A 6,008-nucleotide genomic window follows, 5' to 3' on the forward strand; every position below is an offset into this window, starting at 1 on the left:
GGTTGCAAAGTCCCCTTCCAGGGACCAAAACCTTGGATGCTGGGGGGGACATAGACACTGAGCCCCATCCCATGGGTTGCAAACTCCCCTCTTAGGGATCAAGACCTTGGGTGCAGCCACAGCCTCTCTGAGAGCTCCAGTGGTGCTGGCAGGGGGGGGTGAGATGCCAGACCTATCAAGGGCTATTTTTTAGTCCACATCCTCCTTTGGCAAGGTCATGCTTTTAACCTTAAATAAAATAATCCTCCCCAGGATGTCTCACTGTTTGCAGGGCCCAAATGGCTACTTTGGGCCACAGAAAACTTCCTGCTCATGCTCAGCAGCTCCGGGAAAAAGCTGGATCCCGCTGCTGGCTAATCTGGCCGACCTGTTTGCATGGCACAGACCGGATGACGGCGAGACGGGGCGGGCAGAGCCCTGGGTCATGCACTGGCTGTGGGGGAGGAATTGTGGACAGAAGCCTGGTCTTATCCAGGCCTCATGTTGGTCCAGCTCTGCCCTGCGCTGCCCCAGCACCTCCGGCTGAATGGCAAAACCCCACAAAGGACATTGTCCAGCCAGAAAGGCATTGGAGGCCCCACACCCCCAGTGTCATTCACACCATCCTTTTCATTGCTGCTGTATTTTTCTCATCCATTTGACCCCAAGATGGATGCTGGAGGGGTTGTAGGTGGGGAATTGCTCTGCTAAACCTCAGTGATGTTCACCCCGGGGTGAGAACAGCTGGGATTTACCTGCCAGCAGCAGCCAGGTATGGAGACATCAACCTAACTCCTCACTCCTGTAAGATGTAGGGACTACATGGCATTGTAGAGCCTGAACCCTCCTGGCTCTGGGATTGGGACAATGGTCCTCCAGGCCCCAGCTAGGCCAGAGTGCTGCTGTGCTGCAGGGATAGACCACGAATATCCCCCCACTTGCAGGGTGGGGACAGACTCGTGAGACTGCCTGACAGAGTGGGAGATTCTTCCCTGCATAGAGTCAAACACGTGCCTGGTATCAGCTGTGCCATAGATCCAAACACAACCATCTCCCCTCTTCCCTTTCTAGTAGCCACGTGCAAACACAAGAATCCCAAAGCTCAGGGATCAGCACCACGTGTAATTTCTTTACTTCCCAAGGCTGTATGAGACTCGCAGCAGTGGTTCGTGAACAGAGGTTTATTCAAAGCACATGAAAACCAAACCCAACAAAAAGCCCTGCTCTGAGTCCTTGGACATCCCAGCCCAGGGCTCAAATCCACAGCACCAAAATCCACCTTTCCCCTTGAGCACCCCCAAAGCCCCTGGGGACTCACTGCATATCCACCATCAGCATATCCTGATACCGTGCCTAGGCTGTGTTTTCAGTTTTATATATCAGCAGTGAATAAAGCAGTTGTCATCCACCCCTGCTCCAGCCCAGCTTAATTTCCAAAGCCTGGCTGGAGGTGTCAACTAATCACAGACTTCCTCCACTTAGCAGCTCAGGGCCAAGGTAATCACTGGTTTGGATGCCTCTGCTCTTGCCCCGACCGAAACTGCTTGCCCCCACCCCTGTGTCCCTGGCGTCACAGCCTGGCCAGGTGTTACCCAACGCAGGTGCGCGGTGGAGATGCTGTGGGCTCCGTCCTTCTCCGCTGCCAAAATGCTGAGCCTGCCCCCAACAGTGCCACCAAGGGATGGCCGAGTCTTCTCTTCTGCCAGCCCAGCAGCTCTTTTGTAACCCTGAGGTTCTGTGGGGTCCTGTCCTGGCAAGGATCAGCCCTGAGGAGGGAACCAGCCATGGCTCCAGTGCCAGTCAGCAGCCAGCAGCTGGAACGATGCTCCTGGACACAACTCTACACTTCCAGTCCTCAAAAATTAAGTATGTTTCTCCTTGTAAACATGGCATTACCCAACCCCAGCCCTCCCAGCTCCCAGGTGCCCTCCTGGTCCCCAGCCAGAGCCACTGGGGCTGGCCACACACATGTCCCTGCAGGCAGGCACCCAGGCCGGCAGCTTCCTATCAGACGCCCACACAAAATTTTTACCACTCGGTGCAGGCAGTGTAACTCCAGGCTCCATCCTCTGCCCTCTCGAGGAAAGAGGGACATTTCCAACCTCCTCAGTGTGCAGAAGGAGGATGTGGACCCCAGGATGGCATTAGCCAGCACTTGCCACCTTGGGCCAATCTGTGACTGAGCAAGGACGGTTTGCTGGGGTGGTTGAGTGTCACTACCCAGAGCTGCTTTTGGGGGGCAGCTCTCCCTGCCAGCTTCCACTGCTGGCTTCACATGCCAGAAGGGAAAGGGCCTGGCAGGGAGTGCAGGGCTCAAGGCCGAGTGCCTCTTCCTTTCTTCCCCAGGAGTTTTTGAACAGGCTCTGCTGGGGCTGTTGTGTTTGCCCATTTTAAGAAACCAGAGCTAAGGTGGGCACCAACCAGTACCTGTCTTTTCTCTGTTCCTGTTCTTTGTGGTATCAGAATACCTTGAATTCATGGAAACCAGGAATTCCTGCGAGACAGAAAGCTCCCTGCTCATTAAGAAGCCCCAGTACAGCTTTAATTGGCAAGAGGAGAGATTGCACCGTGCAGCCCCTGCACCTGAGATGGGCACTGCCCTCCTCTGGGCATGTGTCCACACTTTTCCCTGGCATGGCAGGTTGGTGCCACCCTGGATGCAAACAGCAATTAGGTGCCACAGTCCGCGGGCAGGTGCCCGATCCCACGCTGCTCCGGCCGCAGGGTAGGTGAGGGCAGCCAGGGCCATGATGTAACTGGCTGTGCCCGGGAGGCAGTGCTGGAAGGGAGCGAGCCGCCCAGCCAGCCTGGGAATCCAGTGTGCTGTGTCACTCATTCGGGCTGGAAAGTTGGTTGGGAGCCAAAGGGCTGCCCAAATCCAGCTGGACTCCAAGAATGCATCCCCACCTCACTGGTCTCGCGTGGCTGTTACCTATTTTCCCACTCTCAGCTGCTGTGGAGAGATGATAGTTGAGCTGAGGGGATGGGGAGAGGGTCTGTCTCAGCTCCATCTTCCTGCCAGGCTTAGGGACACATCCAACCAGCACCCAGTGTGTCCACTTTGTCCATTACATCCTTCCCAGTGGGCACAGGCAGACCACCAGAGCCCTGCTGAACTGGGCACTCACCGAGGGCAGTTTTTGTTTCTTCTTCCAGGTGAGTGCCCAATGCTCCCTGCCATCCAGAGGGATAACTCACATGCTGCCTGGCAGCTATTTCATCAGCACAGCCAGACCCATACAACCAGTTAGCTCGGAAAAACATGATTCTTCTAATGACACCTTTGGAGAAGTGGTGCTCTGGTTCCCAGTCGACCGAGGGAATATCTGGACGAGCCCTGAGGAGGTTGTGGGTCAGCTCTGGCTGGCACATGGCTTCAAACCCAGCCCTGCCAGCAGCACTGGGTGAAGAAGCTGCCTTCCATCCCCAGCACCTTAAAAACGGCTTTTTTTGCAGCCCACTAAGAAAACACAAACACCGGAAAAGCTGTTAATCCTCCAAGTGGTTTTCCCATGAAAGAAAAGTCTCCCTGGCCCCATTCCTCCCGCTTTTCCCCTCCCACCATAAGCCATTGCAGGTAAATCCAATGTGCTGCTCCTTAATCCCAGCCTGGGGAAGCAGGAGCCACCCTGACCCAAGCAACCTCACCTCACCAGTGCATTTTATTACCGACTTCAGCAAGGTCCTGCTGGGATCGGGGTCAGTGGCAGCTGGACCTCACTGGCAGGAGGGCAAAGTGGGGCACAGCAAAAGAGGGAGGAGGCCCATGAAAAAAAAATAGGGCTTAGAATAGAAACCAGGTTAGGGCTAAACTGTGGGTGTAGAAGCTGTCGTGGCAGGTGGAGCTGGCTGCCCTGCCAGCCCAGGGGACCAGAGCGCCTCTGAGCCATCCTCTGCATCCTCACCAGGTTTCCAGGGTTTTCCATCCTCTGGTTCTGGGAGCTGCTGGGCTGGAGGCCACAGGGAGAGAGGGACTCCAGGGATGAGGCTGGGTGCAAAATGAACAAGAGCTCAGCCCTAAAGCCATTGCTTCATCCTGCAAGGGCTCTTCTGGTCCATCGGATGGCCACATGCCTCCAGAGGGTCCTTGCTGCCCCAGAAGTGTCACACCCAGAAGTGACACATCACAAATGGAGACTCAGAGAAGTTCTGCAGAAAAAGTAGGGTTTGTTTTTACCTTTCTTCCTAACTGGGAAGAGAACAATCAACAATGAGCCAAGCTGGGCACAAGGTGAGATAAGACTGGCCTCCTGCAGCACCAGTGGCACCATGAGAGTCATAGGGCCCTTGGCACAGCCCAGAGGGTTCCTGCGAAACACACAGAGCACTCACGAGGTGCCACCAGCACCACCCTGCCACCTGCCAGCCCAGGGAGCCCAAGGGCAGCTGGGTCTGCCAGAAAACACAGAAGGCATCTTGTGGCCACATCCCTGGCTGGACCACAGCCAGCTGGAGCCAGGCAGGGAGCTGATAGCAGAATTTGCCAAGAGAGGCCAGAGGCAGTTCTGGGAATAGCCCTTCTGCCCAGCCTGAGCCCGCTTCCAAGGTTGTTTCCTTCTGGCACGTGGCAAAGGTGATGCCCTCAGAAAACCGGGAAATTTGCTGGAAGGGAAGTGACTAAGACTCATGTTTTGTTGGAAAAAGGGGTGAAACCAGCCTCCTTGAAATTCATGGGAAATCTCATGTTGAGCCTGCACATGGATTGATGGCTTTTCCAAATCTGACGGGACAACTTGTCACCTAGGAACGCACTCCATCTGCTCTAGAGTGGGCGAAAACCTGCTGTCAGACAGCAAAAATATCCCCATAATCTCTGCTTTCCCCTAGCAGTAGGTTTCCCTTTCCTAAGAAGCCCTGTGGTGAACAAAATTACCTTTCCTGAAGACAAGTCCACAGTGATATCATGAGTGGGTTCCAGTGCCCATTCCCTGTCCCATGGAAGTGCAGGGCAGATTGCCCTCAGTCCCTTGGGAAGGCTCTGCTGGTGGCAGGTCTGGTGGGGATCCAGGGTGGGGAGGACATCTGAGGAGAGAGAGTCAGAGCTGCCAGATCCCACCCCTTCTTTACATACATAATAATTTTGGGAAGAAACAGTGTAAAAAGGTAATTCTTTCAGCCTTCAGTCCCTTCACAGCTTTATCCTGCTGTCAGGGCAGGCACAGTCCTTGGCATCACCTGTCCCTGGGGTGGTGAGAAAGCGAGCTTGCGGTCCCCTTCACAGAAGAAGACACCCATTCCATGTCACCTCCTTCAGGCCCTGGTGTCTGTGGGATGCCTGGGGAGGGCTGGGGACCTGCTCATCCCCCCTGGCATGGAAAGCCACCCAGGAGGCACTGGCTGATCCTCCCTTGGGAAAGGCAGTTTGAGCACGTGGCATCTCTGCCCGGTGGAGCCAAGCAGCCCCGGGCCAAGTGAGTAACACCTTCAGCCGCCTGCCTCGAATACCGGGGGCTGATCTCTCACCTGATGCCAGCAGGGAGGAGCCATGCTGCTCCGCTGGCACCGGGGAGCCTATCTTGGCACCTCCAAAATGCCTCCTGGGGAGGGTCAGGGAGCCCTCACTGCACCCCGGGTTTTCGTGAGGGATGCCCAGCACAGGGCAGGGCTGTCCCTATTCCTGTAGGTGTTACCCTGGAGCTGGAGCAGGGCTCTGGTCACAGACACGCCAGTGCTGCTCCCAGCACCCTGCCTGCACTGGATTGTATAACCCCTTACGTCAGGCAGCGCTGGGCCACGGCTGAGCCAGCTCCTCTCCCAACCCATCCTGGCCTGGCACTGCATCCAGTCCTGGGACACAGAGCTCCGAGGTCTCACTCCCTGGGGATCCCTGCATCTTCTGATTACCCTGGGGACCTCTCTGCCCTGTAGCCTTCCTGCAGGGATGCTGGCAGCTGCTGTCACCTGATCCCCACTGTGACCCAAGGATGCTCATCCTCCACCTCACGACCTTTTGGGGCACAGTCCTGCTTCTCACAGAGCAGCACTTGCCATTGCCTGTGAAAGCAACTGGGGGAAAAAAAAAAAAAAAA

The sequence above is a fragment of the Corvus hawaiiensis genome, chromosome 19 (assembly GCF_020740725.1).
Source record: "Corvus hawaiiensis isolate bCorHaw1 chromosome 19, bCorHaw1.pri.cur, whole genome shotgun sequence".
In the NCBI taxonomy this organism is placed as follows: domain Eukaryota; kingdom Metazoa; phylum Chordata; class Aves; order Passeriformes; family Corvidae; genus Corvus; species Corvus hawaiiensis.